The following is a 23847-nucleotide window of genomic DNA, read 5'->3' on the forward strand; positions in this document are numbered from 1 at the left end:
TGCTTTCCTTTTAGTTGTTCTTATGTGATTTTTCAATAAAGATTTGTGTTATTTCTAATCAGTGTCCAGTGTGAATTGTAGCTATTGTCTAACTCAGTGTTTCGCAACCAGTGTGCCTCCAGCTGTTGCAAAATACAACTCCCAGCATGCACTGAGAGGCCGTACATGCTGGGAGTTGTAGTTTAGCAACAGCTGGAGGCACACTGGTTAAGTAACAAACTCTGTGTTTCGCAACCAGTGTGCCTCCAGCTGTTGCATAACTACCTGTCTGTCAATGCATGCTGGGAGTTGTAGTTTTTGCAACAGTTTTCAGTTTACACCCCCTCCCCCATGTGAATGTACACGGTACATTCACACGGGCAGGGGTTTACAGCGAGTTTCCTGCTGCAAGTTTGAGATGCAGCAAATTTTCCGCCGCAGCTCAAACTCCCAGCGGGTAACTTGCTGCAAACCTGACCGTGTGAATGTACGCTAAACCCCCCCCCCCCCCCCCCACTGCACTACACAAAATTAAAAGTAAAACACTACATATACGCACTCTTATAAAGTTACTCCCCCCCCCAATAAAAAGAAAACGTTTTGTACGGCACTGATTCCAAAACGGAGCCTCCAGATGTTGAAAATCAACAACTCCCAGTGTTACCGGACAGCCACAGACTGTCAAGGCATGCTGGGAATTTAGCAACAGCTGGAGGCACCCTGTTTGGGAAACACTGCCATAGGGTATTTTGGTGGTGGAGGCAAGTGTAATGCTTGCATCCAAGTCTGAACCCATGCAAATCCCTAATTTGTGCCTCAAATACGCATGGCGCTCTGTCATATTTCAAGGCAACAGTTTAGTGCCACATATAAGGTATTTCCTTACTCGGGAGAAATTGTTACAAATTTTGGGGGTCTTTTTCTCTTTTTACCCCTTATGAAAAGGTAAAGTTGGGGTCTACACCAGCCTGTTAGTGTAAAAAAAAATTTTTTTATACTAACATGCTGGTGTTGCCCCCATATTTTTTACAAGAAGTAAAAGGAAAAAAAGACCCCCAAAATTTGTAATGCAATTTCTCCTAAGTATGGAAATACTCCATATGTGGATGTAAAGTGCTCTGCGGGCGCACAACAGGGCTCAGGAGTGAGAGCACACATGTACATTTGAGGCCTAAATTGGTGATTTGCAACGGGGTGGCTGGTAGTTACAGCGGTTCTGAAATAAATGCAAAAAGAAACCACCCACATGTGACCCCATTTTGGAAACTACACCCCTCATGGAACTTAACAAGGGGTATAGTGAGCCCAAACACACCACAGGTGTTTGACGAATTTTCATTAAAGTTGGACGTGAAAATTACATTTTTTTTTTTTTTTACTAAAATGCTGGCGTTACCCCAAATTTTTCTTTTTCACAAGGGTAAATAGGAGAAAAAGCCCCCCAAAATTTGTAACACCATTTTTTCTGAGTGAGAAAATACCCCATATGTGGATGTTAAGTGCTCTGCGGGCACACTACAGGGCTCAGAAGAGAATGAGCATCATTGGGCTTTTGGAGAGAGAATGTGTCTGGAATTGAAGGCCATGTGCGGTCACAAAGCCCCCATGGTGCCAGAACAGTGGACCCCCCCCACATGTGACCCCATTTTGGAAACTACACCCCCACGGAATGTAAGAAGGGGTACAATGAGCATTTACACCCTACAGGTGTCTGACAGATTTTTTTGAACAGTGGTCCATGAAAATGAAAAATTTTATTTTTCATTTGCACAGCCCACTGTTCCAAAGATCTGTCAAACACTAGTGGGGTTTAAATGCACCCCTTTTTACATTCCGTGGGGGTATAGTTTCCAAAATAGGGTCACATGTGGGGGGTCCACTGTTCAGACACCATGGGGGCTTTGTGACCGCACATGGCCCTCGACTTCTATTCCAAACAAATTCTCTCTCCAAAAGCTCATGTCACGATTCGGCAGGCTGGAGGTGGATCCTCTGTGCCAGAGAGGGATATGCGTGGACCGTGCTAGTGGACCGGTTCTAAGCTGCTACTGGTTTTCACCAGAGCCCGCCGCAAAGCGGGATGGTCTTGCAGCGGCGGTAGCAACCAGGTCGTATCCACTAGCAACGGCTCAACCTCTCTGACTGCTGAAGATAGGCGCGGTACAAGGGAGTAGACAAGAGCAAGGTCGGACGTAGCAGAAGGTCGGGGCAGGCAGCAAGAATCGTAGTCAATATGGCAATAGCAGGAGGTCAAGTACACAGTATGGACAAACACAGTAAACGCTTTCTCTAGGCACTAAGGCAACAAGATCCGGCAAGGGAGTGCAGGGGAAGTGAGGTATAAGTAGGGAGTGCACAGGTGGAAACTAATCAGGAAGATTGGGCCAGGCACCATCATTGGTGCACTGGCCCTTTAAATCTCAGAGAGCTGGCGCGCGCGCGCCCTAGAGAGCGGAGCCGCGCGCGCCAGAGCATGACAGCCGGGGACCGGGACAGGTAAGTGACTTGGGATGCGATTCGCGAGCGGGCGCTTCCCGCTATGCGAATCGCATCCCCGCCAGCAATGTCAGTGCAGCGCTCCCGGTCAGCGGGTCTGACCGGGGCGCTGCAGGGAGAGAAATGCCGCGAGCGCTTCGGGGAGTAGCAGGGACCCGGAGCGCTCAGCATAACAGCTCAATGGTGCTCCTTCTCTTCTGAGCATTGTAGTTCGCCCGCAGAGCACTTTACATCCACATATGGGGCATTTATATACTCAGAAGAAATGGTGTTACAAATTTTGGGGGGCTTTTTCTCCTATCACCCCTTGTGAAAATTAAAAATATGGGGTAACACCAGCATTTTTGTGAAAAAAATCTAATTTTTCATTTTCATGTCCCACTTTAACAAAAGTTTGTCAATCACCTGTAGGGTATTAAGGCTCACTATAATCCTTGTTACTTTTCTTGAGGGGTGTAGTTTCACAAATAGTTGCAATGTGGGATTTTTTTTTTTTTTTGCTGTTCTGGCACCATGGGGTCTTACTAAATGAGACATGCCCCCCACAAAAAACATTTCAACAAACTTCTCTCTCCAAAAGCCCAATAGTGCTCCTTTTGTTTTGACCTGTAGTGCACCAGCAGAGCACTTTACGTCCACATATGGGGTATTTCCTTACTCGGGAGAAATTGGGCTTCAAATTTTGGGGTCCATTTTCTCCTATTACCCCATGTGAAAATGAAAAATTTGGAGTAACACCATCATATTAGTGTTAAAAATCACATTTTTCATTTTTACGTCTAACTTCAATGCAAACCTGTCAAACACCTGTGAGCGGTTAAGGCTCACTATACCCATTGTTATATTCCTTGAGGGGTGTAGTTTCCCAAATAGTTGCCATGTGCAGATTTTTTTTGCTGTTCTGGCACCATGGGGGCTTCCTAAATGCAACATGCCCCCAAAAAACCATGACAGCAAAATTCGCCCTCCAAAATCACACAGTTGCTCTTTCCATCTTGAGCCATGTTGCGAGCCCGCAGAGCAGTCCTGTCAGCAAGCATTTCTGACTCATGCTGGAGTCCTAAACACTCAGAGCTGCCAGCCTGCTTTGTTCACAGCCAAACAGGCTGTGAACCAAGCAGGCTGGCAGCTCTGAGTGTTCTCCTTTGTGAACAAAGCAGACTGGCAGCTCGTAGTGTTTAGGACTCCAGCATGAGTCTGAAATGCTTGCTGCCAGGACTGGTAGGGAGACCCCTAGTGGTCATTTCTTCAAAGTGGAAAATTAAATAGAAAGAAGCATATTTTTTAATAACATGCCATTGTAAAGTTATTTTGCATACATCAATCTATAATACATCAAAAGTTTTTTTTTGATGAGAGGTACCCTTTAAATCTTGCATCTTGAGCCTTCGGCTGTCCGGGCATGCTGGGAGTTGTAGTTTTGCAACAGCTAACGGCACCCTGGTTGGAAAACACTTCTCTAGAACCTCATGAAGTGCCCACCATGCAACTTTTCAAAAGAACCACAAAAGAAGCCCACAGCAAACCCCTAATCTTGTTTTGGGGTCTTTACATCAAATGCATCACATGATACTGGCACAAGTTTGCAGGTAAAGTTGCAGTCTCCTACATCCCGAGGCTGTCCTAATAAATACGTTGACTATAAGTAACAGTAAATCATCGAAAAACCTGTGCTTAACAAATATAGGCCTAAAATGAAACAATGTGATTAATAGAGAGAAGCAAATAACTTATTTAAAAATAATATTTCTAATATTGTATTATAATTGGGTGCTGGCAGGATGTGCATTAATAGATGCTGCCATCTGGTGGGCATATTTAGCATTTCTGGGACAAATCTTACCATTGTGAAGCACAAATAACAATCCTCAGGATATCCACAAATTACAAGCACACAAAGGGGGTCATGTACTAAAACCTGCAACTTTTTAAAATTTGCGCTCCTACCACACACCTATTGCTCGGTAGCAGCACATGACTGGCATTCATGAAAAGGCTACACCTCTGAAATGTTGGCGAATATTTGCACATGACTTGCGGAGCACAGTGTATCGTTCTGTATTGTACCGTAGTCTGGACTCCTGTCACTATACAGTTATTCTCTCTGGGCTATACGGTATACAACCATCTATATAAATGGCTGTATAGTGTATAACACAGCGTTTTCCAACCAGGGTGCCCCCAGCTGTTGCAAAACTACAACTCCCAGCATGCCCAGACAGCCATCGGCTGTCTGGGCTTGATGGGATTTGTAGTTTTGCAACATCTGGAGGTACACTGGTTGGGAAACAATTGGTATATCAAATAAAGGTGTTAACTAGCGAGGCTCAGCATCGCAAGTTTACCCCCTCCAGTGCTTGGCTGGCCCAGAGAGCACTCAGCCCAGCATTGGAGGACATGTACATGCCTCGCAGGATAGTGTCTTCAAAGAGTTTAGTAGCGATCCTATCGCTACTTAACTCTTTGCTTTCTGGGCAGGAGGTATACAATGTATGTATATAATGTATACCTCCTGTGCAGCCGAAGCTGTACCCTTGGCTCTATAGCTACTGGCACAGCTCATGCAGAGTGGGGACTACATACTGTACCATTGGGGCCTTTAAGAACGGAGACTTCCTGCATTAGTGTTGGAAGTTCCCGCTTTGGTGCTGTAAACAGCTGTGCGCTATGCGCACAAAATGATGCATACAGCGCACAGACCGCGCCAGCCAGGAGTTGACTTTTACACCAGGGTCCTGGCTGGCGTGGGCTTTGTGCTAAACTGTGTGACTTTTCATGCATAATACATCCTGGCATAAATAATATGCCAGGATAAAAATGCCCTATTCCCATTTAAGCTGCGGGATTTAGGCTCTAGAAGGAGCCAAAGGGAGTTGTAGTTTTGCAACAGCTGGAGGCATCCTGGTTGGGAAACACTGCTATAGATGTTTATGGAGTCTGTACATGAAGTAACCATGTGACCAAACACAAATTAAATTAATTGTGTCCATTGACCCGTTAAGATAATCAGATCCAGAGTAATTGAAATCCCCCTTTGTGAAATGTCCTATTTGCAGTAAAACTGAGTTTTATCCATTGGGCTAATAAGGTGCCAGGATTATTTATTATATTGTATGTGACTTTTTCTGGTACATCTAGTTCTTATGTTTACATATATTTGAATGCAGTTATTTAATGGGTATAAGGATAAGTGTTGCTCGCGAATATTCGCAATGCGAATTTTATTCGCGAATATCGCATATTCGCGAATATAGCGCTATATATTCGTAATTAAGAATATTCGTTTTTTTTTTTCACAATACACATCACAGTGATCACCCCTCTCTGCTTCCAGCTTGTGTGGTGTAAAGAAGGCTGTAATACTACTGTTTGAGACTGGCGTGGAGAATTTTCGCACATGCGAAAATTTGCATATGCTAATTTTCGCTTATGGTAATTTTTTTTAATGTAAATTTTCACATATGCTAGTTTTCGCATGCACGAATTTTCGCATATGCGAAAATAAAGTGCGAATATTGCGAATATGCGAATTTAGCGAATATATGACGAATATTCGTCCATATATTCACGAAATATCGCGAATTTGAATATGGCCTATGCCGCTCAACACTAATAAGGATTACGTGTATAAGGTAATCCAAACCAGCCCTGTATGTGCCTATGCTGTGCCACTATAGAAATCTATTATACAGTGGCAAACAGCGTTTTTTTTTTCTTTCTCTAGATTAATCTATTGGAAAATAACAGTGATGTCACAGTACAGGGATAATACACACAGTGATGTCACAGTACAGGGATAATACACACAGTGATGTCACAGTACAGGATAATACACAGTGATGTCACAGTACAGGGATAATATACACAGTGATGTCACAGTACAGGGATAATACACAGTGATGTCACAGTACAGGGATAATACACAGTGATGTCACAGTACAGGGATAATATACACAGTGATGTCCCAGTACAGGGATAATACACAGTGATGTTACAGTACAGGGAGAATACACAGTGATGTCACAGTACAGGATAATACACACAGTGATGTCACAGTACAGGGATAATACACAGTGATGTCACAGTACAGGGATAATACATACAGTGATGTCACAGTACAGGGATAATACACACAGTGATGTCACAGTACATGGATAATGCACACAGTGATGTCACAGTACAGGGATAATGCACACAGTGATGTCACAGTACAGGGACAATACACAGTGATGTCACTGTGCAGGGATAATAAAGACAGTGATGTCACAGTAACGGGATAATACACACAGTGATGTCACAGTACAGGAATAATACACACAGTGATGTCACAGTACAGGGATAATATAGACATTTATGTCACAGTACAGGGATAATACACACAGTGATGTCACAATACAGGGATAATACACAGTGATGTCACAGTACAGGGATAATACACACAGTGATGTCACAGTACAGGATAATACACACAGTGATGTCACAGTACAGGGATAATACACAGTGATGTCACAGTACAGGGATAATACCCAGTGATGTCACAGTACAGGGATAATACACAGTGATGTCACAGTACAGGGATAATATACACAGTGATGTCACAGTACAGGGATAATACACAGTGATGTTACAGTACAGGGATAATACACACACCGATGTCACAGTACAGGGATAATGCACAGTGATGTCACAGTACAGGGATAATACACACAGTGATGTCACAGTACAGGGATAATACACAGTGATGTCGCAGTACAGGGATAATATACACAGTGATGTCCCAGTACAGGGATAATACACAGTGATGTTACAGTACAGGGAGAATACACAGTGATGTCACAGTACAGGATAATACACACAGTGATGTCACAGTACAGGGATAATACACAGTGATGTCACAGTACAGGGATAATACACACAGTGATGTCACAGTACAGGGAAAATACACAGTGATGTCACAGTACAGGGATTATACACACAGTGATGTCACAGTACATGGATAATGCACACAGTGATGTCACAGTACAGGGATAATGCACACAGTGATGTCACAGTACAGGGACAATACACAGTGATGTCACTGTGTAGGGATAATAAAGACAGTGATGTCACAGTAACGGGATAATACACACAGTGATGTCACAGTACAGGAATAATACACACAGTGATGTCACAGTACAGGGATAATATAGACATTGATGTCACAGTACAGGGATAATACACACAGTGATGTCACAATACAGGGATAATACACAGTGATGTCACAGTACAGTGATAATACACAGTGATGTCACAGTACAGGGATAATACACACAGTGATGTCACAGTACAGGGATAATACACACAGTGATGTCACAATACAGAGATAATACACAGTGATGTCACAGTACAGTGATAATACACAGTGATGTCACAGTACAGGGATAATACACACAGTGATGTCACAGTACAGGGATAATACACAAAGTGATGTCACAGTACATGGATAATGCACACAGTGATGTCACAGTACAGGGATAATGCACACAGTGATGTCACAATACAGGAATAAGGCACACAGTGATGTCACAGTACAGGGATAATACACACAGTGATGTCACAGTACAGGAATAATACACACAGTGATGTCACAGTACAGGGATAATAAAGACATTGATGTCACAGTACAGGGTTAATACACACAGTGATGTCACAATACAGGGATAATACACAGTGATGTCACAGTACGGGAATAATACACACAGTGATGTTATAGTACAGGAATAATATAGACATTGATGTCACAGTAAAGGGATAATACACAGTGATGTCACAGTACAGGGATAATACACACAATGATGTCACAGTACAGGGATAATGCACACAGTGATGTCACAATACAGGAATAATGCACACAGTGATGTCACAGTACAGGGATAATACACCCAGTGATGTCACAGTACAGGGATAATACAAAGTGATGTCACAGTACAGGGATAATACACAGTGATGTCACAGTATAGGGATAATACACAGTGATGTCACAGTACAGGGATAATACACAGTGATGTCACAGTATAGGGATAATACACAGTGATGTCACTGTGTAGGGATAATAAAGACAGTGATGTCAACAGCTGGAGACTGGTTATGGAACACTGCTTTACTGTATACAGAAAAGGGGGGATTATGGGAAAGTGTATGTTCTGTTGCATGGCAATGGCAACAAGGATCATATGCATTTAATTGAAGAACATTACAGGGATGTAGATGTAAATCATTTTACCAGTATGTCCTACTGCACATACTGTATATCTATGTGCCACACATCTGATTTTACCAACTTTGCTTTGTTGGGAAAAGCCCTTTAAAGGACAACTGCAGCGCAATATACACTTATTTCCTATCTACAAGATAGGGGATAAGTGTTTGATCGCGGGGGGTCCGACCGGTGGGACCCCCCACGATCTCCTGTACAGGGCCGCGGCTGTGCCGTGGTTCTCCCGTGCAGGGGGCGTGCCTGCCGCAGCATGACGTTGCCCATGACGCAGCACGCCTCCTCCATACATCTCTATGGGAGAGGCGGGGAGGCAGTGTTCGTGCCTCCCCGGCTCCCCCATAGAACTGTATGGGGACAGGGAGGAGATGGGGCATCACCGTTGACCTCTAGGTTGACGCTACGCGCCTTAGTGCTCACTGTGAGCGCTAATGGCTGCGCCCCGTTAGAGAGATCTCGGGGGTCCCAGCGGTCGGATCCCCCGCAATCAAACACTTATCCCCTATCTTGTAGATAGGGGATAAGTGTATATTGCGCTGCAGTTGTCCTTTAAGGCCATGTTCACACAGTGATGTCACAGTACAGGGATAATACACAGTGATGTGGCAGTACAGGGATAATATACACAGTGATGTCCCAGTACAGGGATAATACACAGTGATGTTACAGTACAGGGAGAATACACAGTGATGTCACAGTACAGGATAATACACACAGTGATGTCACAGTACAGGGATAATACACAGTGATGTCACAGTACAGGGATTATACACACAGTGATGTCACAGTACATGGATAATGCACACAGTGATGTCACAGTACAGGGATAATGCACACAGTGATGTCACAGTACAGGGACAATACACAGTGATGTCACAGTACAGGGATAATACACACAGTGATGTCACAGTACAGGGATAATACACACAGTGATGTAACAGTACAGGAATAATACACACAGTGATGTCATAGTACAGGAATAATATAGACATTGATGTCACAGTACAGGGATAATACACACAGTGATGTCACAATACAGGGATAATACACAGTGATGTCACAGTACAGGGATAATACACACAGTGATGTCACAGTACAGGATAATACACACAGTGATGTCACAGTACAGGGATAATACACAGTGATGTCACAGTACAGGGATAATACACAGTGATGTCACAGTACAGGGATAATACACAGTGATGTCACAGTACAGGGATAATATACACAGTGATGTCACTGTGTAGGGATAATAAAGACAGTGATGTCACAGTAACGGGATAATACACACAGTGATGTCACAGTACAGGAATAATACACACAGTGATGTCACAGTACAGGGATAATATAGACATTGATGTCACAGTACAGGGATAATACACACAGTGATGTCACAATACAGGGATAATACACAGTGATGTCACAGTACAGGGATAATACACACAGTGACGTCACAGCACAGGATAATACACACAGTGATGTCACAGTACAGGGATAATACACAGTGATGTCACAGTACAGGGATAATACACAGTGATGTCACAGTACAGGGATAATACACAGTGATGTCACAGTACAGGGATAATATACACAGTGATGTCACAGTACAGGGATAATACACAGTGATGTTACAGTACAGGGATAATACACACACCGATGTCACAGTACAGGGATAATGCACAGTGATGTCACAGTACAGGGATAATACACACAGTGATGTCACAGTACAGGGATAATACACAGTGATGTCGCAGTACAGGGATAATATACACAGTGATGTCCCAGTACAGGGATAATACACAGTAATGTTACAGTACAGGGAGAATACACAGTGATGTCACAGTACAGGATAATACACACAGTGATGTCACAGTACAGGGATAATACACAGTGATGTCACAGTACAGGGATAATACACACAGTGATGTCACAGTACAGGGATAATACACAGTGATGTCACAGTACAGGGATTATACACACAGTGATGTCACAGTACATGGATAATGCACACAGTGATGTCACAGTACAGGGATAATGCACACAGTGATGTCACAGTACAGGGACAATACATAGTGATGTCACTGTGTAGGGATAATAAAGACAGTGATGTCACAGTAACGGGATAATACACACAGTGATGTCACAGTACAGGAATAATACACACAGTGATGTCACAGTACGGGGATAATATAGACATTGATGTCACAGTACAGGGATAATACACACAGTGATGTCACAATACAGGGATAATACACAGTGATGTCACAGTACAGTGATAATACACAGTGATGTCACAGTACAGGGATAATACACACAGTGATGTCACAGTACAGGGATAATACACAAAGTGATGTCACAGTACATGGATAATGCACACAGTGATGTCACAGTACAGGGATAATGCACACAGTGATGTCACAATACAGGAATAAGGCACACAGTGATGTCACAGTACAGGGTTAATACACACAGTGATGTCACAATACAGGGATAATACACAGTGATGTCACAGTACGGGAATAATACACACAGTGATGTCACAGTACAGGATAATACACAGTGATGTCACAGTACGGGAATAATACACACAGTGATGTTATAGTACAGGAATAATATAGACATTGATGTCACAGTAAAGGGATAATACACAGTTATGTCACAGTACAGGGATAATACACACAATGATGTCACAGTACAGGGATAATACAAAGTGATGTCACAGTACAGGGATAATACACAGTGATGTCACAGTATAGGGATAATACACAGTGATGTCACAGTACAGGGATAATACAAAGTGATGTCACAGTACAGGGATAATACACAGTGATGTCACAGTATAGGGATAATACACAGTGATGTCACTGTGTAGGGATAATAAAGACAGTGATGTCAACAGCTGGAGACTGGTTATGGAACACTGCTTTACTGTATACAGAAAAGGGGGGATTATGGGAAAGTGTATGTTCTGTTGCATGGCAATGGCAACCAGGATCATATACATTTAATAGAAGAACATTACAGGGATGTAGATGTAAATCATTTTACCAGTATGTCCTACTGCACATACTGTATATCTATGTGCCACACATCTGATTTTACCAACTTTGCTTTGTTGGGAAAAGCCCTTTAAAGGACAACTGCAGCGCAATATACACTTATTTCCTATCTACAAGATAGGGGATAAGTGTTTGATCGCGGGGGGTCCGACCGGTGGGACCCCCCACGATCTCCTGTACGGAGCCGCGGCTGTGCCGTGGTTCTCCCGTGCAGGGGGCGTGCCTGCCGCAGCATGACGTTGCCCATGACGCAGCACGCCTCCTCCATACATCTCTATGGGAGAGGCGGGGAGGCAGTGTTCGTGCCTCCCCGGCTCCCCCATAGAACTGTATGGGGACGGGGAGGAGATGGGCGTCACCGTTGACCTCTAGGTCGATGCTACTCGCCTTAGCGCTCACTGTGAGCGCTAATGGCTGCGCCCCGTTAGGGAGATCTCGGGGGGTCCCAGCAGTCGGACCCCCCCGCGATCAAACACTTATCCCCTATCTTGTAGATAGGGGATAAGTGTATATTGCGCTGCAGTTGTCCTTTAAGGCCATGTTCACACAATGGAATTTCAGAGCGGAATCCGGTTGAAAACGTTTGCTTGGAAATTCCATTTCAGCAGAGTCCCATTACTTCACCATGCACACCACTGCGGAAATTCAGATTCCGGCCTCAATTCTTTCGGTAGCATCCGCTCAGGAATGCATTGCTGTCTATGGAGACTGCGCATTTCCATGCAGTCCTGGCTCCGGCATTTTCTGCCAGTCCCCGCTATTTGCAGAGTGTCCACCTATTTGCCAGTCCCCGCTATTTCTGCGAATATTACAACATGTAAAAATAGCCTAAAGCAGCCAGATGGGGACAATGAGGGAGATTTATCAAAACCTGTGTAGAGAAAAAACAGTGCAGTTGCCCATAGCAACCAATCAGATCTCTTCTTTCATTTTGCACAGGCCTTTTCAAAAATGAAAGAAGCGATCTGATTGGTTGCTATGGGCAACTGCACTATGTTCACTACATAGTAGTGAACAAAGCTAGGACTTTATAGGTAAAAAAAACCAAAATTGTCAGTCAGTGAGATCCAAATGTTATCCAATGTTTACAATATTTGCAGGGCACTCCCACGCCCCTTTTGTTGTTTAGGATGGGTGTGGTAGCAGATGACTAATGCCCTAGGTGCCAATCTCCAGAGTGCACAATATACAAGAGAACACAGGGTGCGCTGCCCTGGATGGAACCTGATAGATGAGGTGATGGAAAGCCCAATCAAAGCGCACTCACCTGTGCGCGTTGTGCAAATGGAGGCACAACACTCAGTAAGGCTGGGTTCACACTACGTTTTCTCCCATACGGGAGCGCATACGGCAGGGGGGAGCTAAAACCTCGCGCTCCCGTATGCCTTCGTATGCGCTCCCGTATGTCATTCATTTCAATGAGCCGGCCGGAGTGAAACGTTCGGCTCATTTTTGCGCCGTATGCGCTTTTACAACCGGACCTAAAACTGTGGTCAACCACGGTTTGAGGTCCGGTCGTAAAAGCGCATACGGCGCAAAAATGAGCCGACCGGACCGAACGTTTCACTCCGGCCGGCTCATTGAAATGAATGACATACGGGAGCGCATACGAAGGCATACGGGAGCGCGAGGTTTTAGCTCCCCCCTGCCGTATGCGCTCCCGTATGGGAGAAAACGTAGTGTGAACCCAGCCTAAGCTTGATCAGGATTCCTGTGGTAGCGGCTGCTGCGGCTCCCAGCATCCAAGCGCAAATATGAGTGAGAGGAGATCCGAGAAAGGGCGATAGATCACGCTGCCACAAGGATTATGTGTAAAAAGTAAGTGATTTATTGCACAAATAAGGATCCACGCAACGCGTTTCAAAGCCGCTTCGGCTTTTTCGTCAGGCGCGCCTGACAAAAAAGCCGGAGCGGCTTTGAAACACGTTGCGTGGATCCTTATTTGGCTTACAATCCACGTGATAAGGAACTCTCCTCGGTAATGGACAGCGGTACTCTCAATTTAATGGATCAAATATGATATCAGTATTGATAAGATACCAATAACGTATATTTTTTTGCCTATGTATCTGACCTCTCTGTATTACAGAGCCATAGACTGGCAATCCATGGCCTCCTGTATTGGAAATACCCTGCCCCCTATCTTTGCAGGAATATATTGACAGGGTAAACCTACAACATTGCCTGGAAAAGTTTGCCTACTTTAAGAAAAAACACTTACTACATGTGACACTTTGTGGGATGCTAAGTTACCGTATTTTTCGCCGTATAAGACGCACTTTTTCTTCCCCCAAACTGGGGGGGAAAAGTTGGTGCGTCTTATACGGCGAATACACACCTATCGCGGCGGTCCCTGCGGCCATCAACGGCCGGGACCCGCGGCTAATACAGGACATCACCGATCGCGGTGATGCCCTGTATTAACCCTTTCAGATGCGGCGATCAAAGCTGACCGCCGCGTCTGAAGCGAAAGTGACACTAACCCGGCTGCTCAGTCGGGCTGTTCGGGACCGACGCGGTGAAATCGCGGCGGTCCCGAACAGCTTACAGGACACCGGGAGGGACCTTACCTGCCTCCTCGGTGTCTGCTCCGGCCCGGGATCCCCTGCATGGCCGGCACTCTCCTTCAACGTCATCACGTCGTCGCGCACGCCGTCCCGTCATCCAATAGGAGCGTCGTGCGTAGCGACGTGATGACGGCGACGGAGAGCGTGGATCCCGGGGAGGAAGACGTCCAGAGCTTCGGGGACACCCCGGGGACTGCAATGGAGCGACATCCAGGGCAGCGGTGACGGGTCCGGAGTGGCGAGGACACGTGAGTATTACCTCCTATCCAGTGGTCTTCAACCTGCGGACCTCCAGATGTTGCAAAACTACAACTCCCAGCATGCCCGGACAGCTGTCCGGGCATGCTGGGAGTTGTAGTTTTGCAACATCTGGAGGTCCGCAGGTTGAAGATCACTGTTGGGTTCAGAATCTTTATTTTCTAGATTTTGCACCTTTAAAATTGTGTGCGTCTTATATGCCGGTGCGTCCTATAGGGCGAAAAATACGGTAGTCCCTCCAAGGTTGAGGTATAGGATTCCTTTGATTCATTGATCATCAACAAAAACAAAAAGGACAAAAAGGAGTTAATAAACACCGTAATGTCACAGCAATGGGTAATAAACAGAGCGATGTCACAGTACAGGGATGATAAACTTAGTGATGTCACAATAGATTCATACAACAACAAAGATGTGGTGTCAAATGGCGGGAAATACTCAATCCTAAATGCAGTTGTGCATATATATACTGGGGAAGCAGATCCTGCATAAAATGCATACAATGGGGGATGCCTGCAACGGACTACAAGTGCCACAATGGCATCCTACACCAGATAAATGGTGTGGATGTGTAACATATAGAATAATATGATTTTTTTCCAAAGTACGACAAAATTAAACCTATATAAGTAGGGGATCATTTTAACCGTATGGACCTACAGAATAAAGATAAGGTGTCATTTTTACCGACAAATGCACTGCGTAGAAACGGAAGCCCCCAAAAGTTACAAAATGAAATTTTTTCTTCAATTTTGTTGCACAATGAATTTTTTTTCAGATTTTTTTGGTAAAATGACTAATGTCACTGCAAAGTAGAATTAGTAGCGCAAAAAGTAAGCCATCACATGGAATTTTATGTGCAAAATTGAAAGCGTTATTTTTAGAAGGTGATAAGGAAAAAATGAAAATGCAAAAACGGAAAAACGCGGGGTCCTTAAGGGGTTAAAATTGAGACATTAGTCAGTATATCATTATAGCCCGCACACCAACGCCAAGGTTTCTCAAGTGGTACGGGACCTAACACTAAACCTACCTGTGTGTGATAAGCAAAACCAGGGGCCAGTGGGCAATTACAGTAGCATTAGGTCCGACTCACAGCCTCCTCCCAGTTCACTCCAGTGTGGCTGAGCACACATACAATGGGAGGAGGGAGGCAGACTATAAGCCCCACCTAAGTTGGCTGATATTAATGCTGCCCTAATAGTGATCATTTGATATGGAGTTTATACACCTCCAAGTTTATACCCCTCCATGTATATACTTGGAGGTATATAAACCCCACATTTAATGCGCCTTGATCACTATTATAGGCAGCATTAAGGTCCACCTGTGAGGCCGGCAACATATCAGCCAACTTGGGTGGGGCTTATAGTCTGCCTCCCTCCTCCCATTGTATGTGTGCCCAGCCACACTGGAGGTAACTGGGAGGAGGCTGTGAGTTGGACCTAATGCTGCTGTAATTGCGCACTGGCCCCTGGTTTTGCTTATCCGGCACAGGTAGGTTTAGTGTTAGGTCCCGTGCCACTTGAGAAACCTTGGCGTTGGTGTGCGGGCTCCGGTATGTCTTCATATAAGGATATACTGGCTAATGTCTCAATTTTAACATCAGTGTTGAGGGTTAGCCAATGTCATTGTTCTCATCTACCACAGTAGTGCACCTAAATTCCTGTACTATATGATGTCACAATAGAGATATATAATAAACTATGATGTCACAGCACAGGGTTTTATAAACACAATAATGTCACAAAAGGGAGATAATGAACACAGCGATGTCCCAGAATATGTATAATAGAGTAAGCCTAGTATTGTTGTGGTGACCCAGTACAAAATATAGCATTTTGCCTATCCTGTGTGGCAGATGTTGCCTTCAGCGTCTGTCTTGGGCCCACACTACTCATGACTCTATATATAATGCAATGTTATGCTATGGTTAATGTTCTGGCATTTTCTATGTACCTGTTGCTTTTCGCCTGTAAAACCTGTTATAAGGGGAGTGCGCATGTGATAAATCAGGTGACTTCTCAGCCCAATGGGAATCCTCCAAATCTGCCCCATATATAGTGTGATAGGAGTTCGGAGTTCAGAGTTCAGAGGTGTTCTGAGGAGGCCTCAAGTCTAATCCTGCAACCACGCATCTTCTAAAGCAAATCCCATGCACCAGGTGAATGTCAAAGTCTAGCGGTAAGCACTAAAGTCCCGGGGATTCAAGTCAGTCATCTAATCCAGTCATCCAAGTCAGTCATGGGTTGTGGGTCGCCATGGGTCGTGGGTTGCCATACAGCAAGTCAGTCATATACAGCACAATCAACTACAAGTCCCAGCAAGGTGATAAGTTTCCAAGGTTTACCCTGCACCTCCCATTGTACCAATCTGGGCTGTAACAGATTTTACCATCTATCCTGCCTTAGTAAAGTCAGTTTATCCGTAACCTTGCATCGGAGTATTTATTGCCCCGTGCCTGGCCCAGGAGAAGCTGGCTCAACCTTGGACTGTGTTTAGGTTAACCATGCCCTGGCATCACGAAAAGGTTAATTTGCACATTACCATCACCCGACACCACATTGTCACAGCACACAGTAATGCACAGGGATAATAAATACAGTGATGTCACAATAGAGACATATAGTAAACACAATGATGTCATAATAAGTAATAAACACATGTATTCTTTGAGGTTTAAACATGGCTGTTTTTAGTTTATGAAGTTTACCTTTAAAGCTGATCTCTCAGCTGAATATGCTGCAATGTGTAAGTGCCGGATATTACAGGGACAGGTCCATCTCCTATTGACTCAAATATGCCATTATGCAATTTTAGATAATTGGAGAATGTTTCTGTCTTTTTAACATGCTACTTTACTTGAAGGGATATTCCCTTCTCAAAGACATTATCCTCTTACCTGTGGATAGGGGATAACAAGCTCATTGGTGGGGGCGCGACTGCTGGGATCCCCACTGATCATAAAAATCATAATGGCTAACTTGCATTATTATTTAGTGCCATGGCCTGTAGGTAGTATACCCCCCCCCCCCCTCCTCGAAGGTAGCAGCAGCCCCCTGTAGGTAGTAGCAGCCCCTATCTATATAGCAGCAGCTCATCTGTAGATAGGAGCAACCTTCCGGTTGGTAGTAGCAAGCCTCCCCCCCCCCCATGTAGGTAGTAGCAACCCTTCCTGTAGTTAGTAGCAGACGTCCTGTAGATAATAGTAGCCTCCCTGTATATAGTAGTAGCTCCCTGTAGATAGGATCAGCCCCCCCAGTAGATACTAGCAGCCCCCCCCCCCCCCCCCCGTAGGTAGTAACAACCCCACTTGTAGATAGTAGTAGTCCCTCCTGTGGGTAGTAGCAGTCCCCCTGTAGATAGTTGTAGCCCCTCTGTAGATAGTAGCTGCCCCCCTGTAGGTAGTAACAGCTCTGCCTGCAGATAGTAGTAGCCTCCCTGCAGGTAATAGCAGTTCACTGTAGATGGTAGTACCAACTCCTAGTGGGTAGTAACAGCTCCCCTGTGGATAGTAGCAGCCCCCCTATAGATAGTAACAGCCCTCCTGTTGGTAGCAGGAGCCCCCTGTAAATATTAGTAGCCCCCCTTGTAGGTAGTAACAGCTCCCCCTAAAGATAGTAGCAACCAATCCCCTCCCCCACCCCCCTGTAGGTAGTACCAGCCCCCCCTGTAGATAGTAACAGCCCCCCCCCCCCCACCTGTAGGTGGTAGCAGCCCTGTGTAGATATTAGTATCCCCCCTGTAGATAGTAGAAGTCCTCCAGTAGGTAGTAACAGCCACTGTGTAGGTAGCAACAAACTTCCTGCAAGTAGTAGTAGCCCCCCTGTAGGTAGTACCCCTGGCACTATAGATATATAGTACTACAGTTTCATTTTCTGTAAAATGTTGCCGCTCAGTTCCCCCTTCGTAACATGACATCCTTTGGGGGAGCATGTGACAATCACGTCACTCTGACTCCTCCAATGTGCCTGCGCTCTTTGCTTGATCGCAGTATAAAGCAATGGTGGACGCAGAGTGACATAAATGTTACATGCTTCTTATGATGTTCATCATAACCCCATACAAGTAGAATAGAGCACTTGTCGCGCATGTGCAGTATGCTCTATTCATTGGAGGGGACATTTTACCTTATGTTATCAGTAGGGGTCCCCGCAGTTGGGCCCCCACCAATCAGGTTGTCATCCCCCACCATAAACATCCATGGAAGGTAAACTTTTTACACTAATTTCTCCACTGTTATGATATTACTGAAAGTCTCAATCTAAGTAGTGTTATCACAGGGCCAGGCGTATAATCTAATAGGAAATCCCTCATTACTGAGAGATCTTTCCTCACTTTCTTATATGAGCTTATCTCTGGCATGGTGTGTTACTTATGTGTTAAGTGCTACTAATGATACTGTATAAATACACTGACACTTACAACAGACCTCGTGCTTTTCAGTCCACTGATGTTTTACTCAACAGTTCTATATTCACCACAAATTCACTATAAATCACTTAAACAACCAACCATAAAAACACAATCAAGGAAGCCCTAAAACTAATGTTGCAAAAGACAAACTGCAGTAAATCGAGGACAATAAAACATAGATTTATATTAGATCTCAGCTGAAATCTTCATCCACCGTGAAAGCTTCATGGAAAAAGTGTCTAATTTTTCTGCAATATCAATTCAATAAAATACGGGCTAAGTAATTACAATTTACGCAGGCAATTTTATATAGTAAATGTTTATGCCACAGGCAGTCTCTTGCATTATGCTCTAAGCATATGAAGTATACAGAGCAGAATTTAAATACCATCAAGAAACATCGCTTTTCTCTCTTTCTGGCTTTTTGCAGGTTATTTCCAAGGCTTGTACTCAGGGCTCAAGTCCTGCAGGAACTCCTGGGAACGGAGTTCCTGCACTTTTTCCACAGCAGGAACGCAGTTCCAATTAGCAGGAGTCCTGCAGGACCAGACCTTAAAGGGGTACTCCGCCCCTAGACATCTTATCCCCTATCCAAAGGAGAGGGGATAAGATGTATGATCGCGGAGATCCCTCTGCTGGGGACCCCCGCGATCTCGGATGCGGCACCCCAGACATCCGGAGCACGGCACAAACTTCGCTCCGTGCCAGATGACTGGTGATGCAGGGCAGAGGCTTGTGACGTCACAGTAATGCCCCCTCAATGCAAGTCTATGGGAGGGGGCGTGATGGCCTTCACGCCCCCTCCTATAGACTTCCATTGAGGGGCCATGACCGTGATGTCACGAGTCTCTGGCGCTGCACCCAACGCTCTAAACGAATGCCGGGAGCAGCAGGATGAACGTGGGGGTCCCCAGCGGCGGGATCCCCGGGATCAGACATCTTATCTCCTATAACTTTGTGCACTGTGCGGCCCATTCACAGCATGATCTCGTAGTGGCAGGACCTCCTGCGCATGCGCATTATTGACGCGCACAGCACAGCTGTCCCGCTCTGAATGCAAAGGGAACGGCTGATTAAATTATCTGCCAAGACCTATAAGGCTAGGTTCACACTACGGAATCTCTGGGCAGAATTTCTGCTGGAGATTTAACTGGCGGCACTAAGACTGCACGGACTGCATTGCCGTCCCCATAGACGGCAATGCATTTCTGGGTGGATCTTTTGGGAGATCTGCTCAGAAATGCATTGACATCTATGGGGACGGCAATGCAGTCCACGCGGTCCTAGTGCCGCCGGCTTGATCTCCAGCAGAAATTCTGCCCAGAAATTCCAGTGTAAACCTAGCCTAACGCTTCTATCGGGATACAGAAATCCGGACCCTATGATCACCATAATGTGAACAGAGAAAAAACATTTTTTTAAAAGAGAAGAAAAAACGACAGTGACAATGGTCTGATATAGTGATCTTCTAGGGAGTCCCCCATTCTGTGTTCATCCAGGATGTTTCAAATAGTGTATACACAAAGTGATCTAAATAGATATAAAAAATACAATTAAAATCAACATCCCACATCAATAATGAAGTTGATAACTCCATGTTATCTACGTATTCTGAACTCAAGTAAAAGGAAAGAAGGGACAAAAAAAAAAGAATAAGAAAAGAAAAAGAGGAAGAAAAAGAAGAGAAAAGAAGACTTTGGACTACTGGACAGCAACTAAATCCCCTAAATCCAGTGGAACAGCGCATATCAGTCTAAGGACTCAAAATTGCTTAAGCTCCCAACCTTTGTCAATCTCCAAGAGAATTTGCATTTGTAGAGACTGTTCCTGTTATGAAGCTTGCATAAAATCTTCAGTAAAAGTTCCAACTGTTTTCAGCAAACTCTCCGGTTATGGACATTCAATTATTCAATACCTCCCTATCGCTCTTGGGAAGGGTGGCGGTAGGACAAGCATTACAGAGGACCCCTCACCCTGGCGTCACGAATAGAAAGGGTTAATCAGACACACTTTAGTCACCGCACAGCTACACCCCATGTACCCTACTCCCCCAGGCTATCACAGTAACATTCCAAATATTGGGGCCAAGGGACTGGGGCAGACAACGGCAGTTAGGAGAAAGTGAGCACAGAGGAGCAGCAAAGAATGCTGGGACCTGTAGTTTTAAGATAGCGTGCGGGGAAGGGAACAGTTGGGAGGGCAGAAAGGTGTATTAGAGCCATGTACAGGAGGTAAAAAGGTCACAGAATAATAGATGCAAAGTAAATGTCCTATGTTGATCTGAGTTTTTCTAATTCCATTCGTTGGAAAACCCCTTTAAATCAATGTGGTTATCCAAGATTAGTAAAACATTGCTGCTTTCTTCCAGAAACAGCGCCACTCTTGTCCACAGGTTGTGTGTGTTCCATTGAAGTGAATGGAGCAGAGTTGTAATACCACACACAACCCAACGAGAGGTGTGGTGCTGCATTTGGAATTGATTCCTTGTTTGTAAGTGTAAGGTCACTTTTCTCCTTCCCACACATCAGCCACCCCACCCCTTGAAAAACACCTGTGCTCCTTTACATGCAATAGACCAGTGTTTTCTGACCAGAGTGCAATACTACAGTTCTTGCAAAATGATCTCCCTCCCACCCAGCAGTTGATCCACCCATTAAAGCAAAGACAGGCTCCCTAACTAGTGATGTAATGTCTCGGGCTGAACTGCAACCTGGAAAAATCTGAGACAACAGTAATTTTGGATGCTGTTAAAAATAAACATTGGGGCAAAGATCACATAAGATTTGTGAGACCACCATGAAACACAGGTAAAGACACTATATTATGAACTACACTACAGCTCCTGCAGCACAGTAAAAAAAAAAAAGAAACCTAGAATACCCCTTTAACTTTAGTATGATAAGTTGCGTGACCACATCTTGGAGGGCAAATGATGACCCGATCAAGCCCAGACCTTATTCTTATTAGGTTAACACTTCCATCATGCAGCATTGTTATCCAGGATCCAGCAGCGAGCCAGCAGAAGGATCATTTAGGCCTCATTCACGTGGCGGGATTTCCGAGAGGAATATGGCAGAAAAATTCAGCTCAGAAATGCTGCAATGTAAAGTTAATATCGTGTTGAATGGGATTTCCGCTTTCCCATGCAAATAGTAGAATTTACGTGGCAGAAATTCCAGATTCCGCAAAAAGAATGAACACGTCAATTCTTTTCGCAGAATTCAACGGAAGACTCCCATTGAAGTCAATGAGACGCTGAATTTCAAATTTTGCGTGTTCAGCAGAATGTGTGTGGAATTGAAGCAGAATTGCAGCATCGTATAGTAGGCAATTTAAATAAATCCCAGCCCCATGGTCCTTAAAGTACCTCACATGATACCCCCATTTCCCCTGTCCCACCCCTCTTGTTTGGCAGCCATAAATAACTTCAAACTTGGTGAAATTGTGGTGGGCCTTCAGTTATTTTTTTTTTTTTTTGTTTAGCGGAAATTGTTAGCTGCCAATATAAGTCACCCATTGCTTTCTGCCTCCACATCTTCTGGAACTCCAGTTGAAGAGCCTCATATTTATTTTTCACCCCCCAAATCTAAGGCTGTTGTTCACTTTATTGTTAACATTCTTCGTATATTTTATAATGAATATTTTTTTTAAGTTTCTCATGTTTTTTGTCCTTTGATAAAGGCTTGCCAGCGTAGGAGACCATGCAGAAAATAGTCGGGCATAGCGCAGCAAACAGGAAGGATGAAGCAAAGCTTGGCAAGCTGGCTCCTCCTCCACTGCGCACAAGACGGACTTTGCATACTAGCATTGGGAACAATATCTAGAAAAGGGCTGGACTGATTTTAGTAAGTATAACATCATTTTACTCCTGTTCACCCGCACTTTAGCCTAGTGTTTCGGGTTTAGTGTGGGGGTGTACAGCCCGACAGTTTCCCTTTAATTATATATTGTGTCCCCATTAACGAACTATACACTGTGCCTTCATTTTAGGAGGAGTATCATGAACAAAAACTTACACCCTATCCGCAGGATAGGGGATAAGTTTTAGATTGCGAGGGTCCAACCACTGTGACCCCCCACAATCTTCTGTAAGGGGCCCAGGCTATCCCCTGGAATGGAGCATGTCGACCCCTGCACGAAGCGGCGGCCGACATGCCCCCTCCAAACATCTCTATGGGAGCACCGAAGACGGTGCCAAACGGTTCTCCCATAGAGATATATAGAGGGGGCGTGTTGGCTGCCACTTCCTGCAGGGATGAACAAGCCCCATTCCTGAAGAGAGCTGGGGCGCCGTACAGGAGATCGCGAGGGGTCCCAGTGGTCGGAACCCCTGCCATCTAAAACTTATCCCCTATCCGCAGGTTTTTGTGTTTTTGTGCATGATATATCTCCTGTCCCCCCAATAATGATATATATAATTTATATATATATATATATATATATATATATATAAACTGTGCCACCATTAATAAACTATACATTGTGCCTTTATTAATGATATATATACTGTGCCACTAATAAAGGGGTACTCCAGTGGAAAACCTTTTCTTTTTTTTAAATCAACTGGTGCCAGAAAGTTAAACAGATTTGTAAATTACTTCTGTTAAAAATTTTTAATCTTTCCAGTACTTATTAGCTGCTGAATACTACAGGGGAAATTATTTTCTTTTTGGAACACAGAGCTCTCTTCTGACATCATGAGCACAGTGCTCTCTGCTGACATCTCTGTCCATTTTAGGAACTGTCCAGAGCAGCATATGTTTGCTATGGGGATTTTCTCCTACTCTGATGTCAGCAGAGAGCTCTGTGTTCCAAAAAG

The 23847-nt window shown here is 44.5% G+C and overlaps 1 protein-coding gene and 1 long non-coding RNA gene across 4 annotated transcripts in view; one reads left to right on the top strand and one right to left on the bottom strand.

Annotated features, from left to right (window-relative positions):
- The window catches only part of LOC130296715 (glucagon-1-like), a 111147-nt gene that overhangs the window by 51134 nt on the left and 36166 nt on the right, over positions 1-23847 (top strand). For 2 of the 3 annotated variants that reach the window (XM_056548565.1, XM_056548562.1), the window contains exon 2: positions 22710-22873. The gene's annotated coding sequence lies outside the window, so the exon portion shown is untranslated. Of the gene's footprint in view, positions 1-12750; positions 12822-22709; positions 22874-23847 lie in introns of those variants that run through there. The other variant, XM_056548564.1, reaches the window with a different exon arrangement.
- The window catches only part of LOC130296716 (uncharacterized), a 33668-nt gene continuing 30188 nt past the window's right edge, over positions 20368-23847 (bottom strand). The window contains exon 4 of the long non-coding RNA XR_008849262.1: positions 20368-20558. This is a non-coding gene — a long non-coding RNA (uncharacterized LOC130296716). The remainder of the gene's footprint in view (positions 20559-23847) is intronic.

Source organism: Hyla sarda, chromosome 12, assembly GCF_029499605.1.
Source record: "Hyla sarda isolate aHylSar1 chromosome 12, aHylSar1.hap1, whole genome shotgun sequence".
Classification (NCBI taxonomy): domain Eukaryota; kingdom Metazoa; phylum Chordata; class Amphibia; order Anura; family Hylidae; genus Hyla; species Hyla sarda.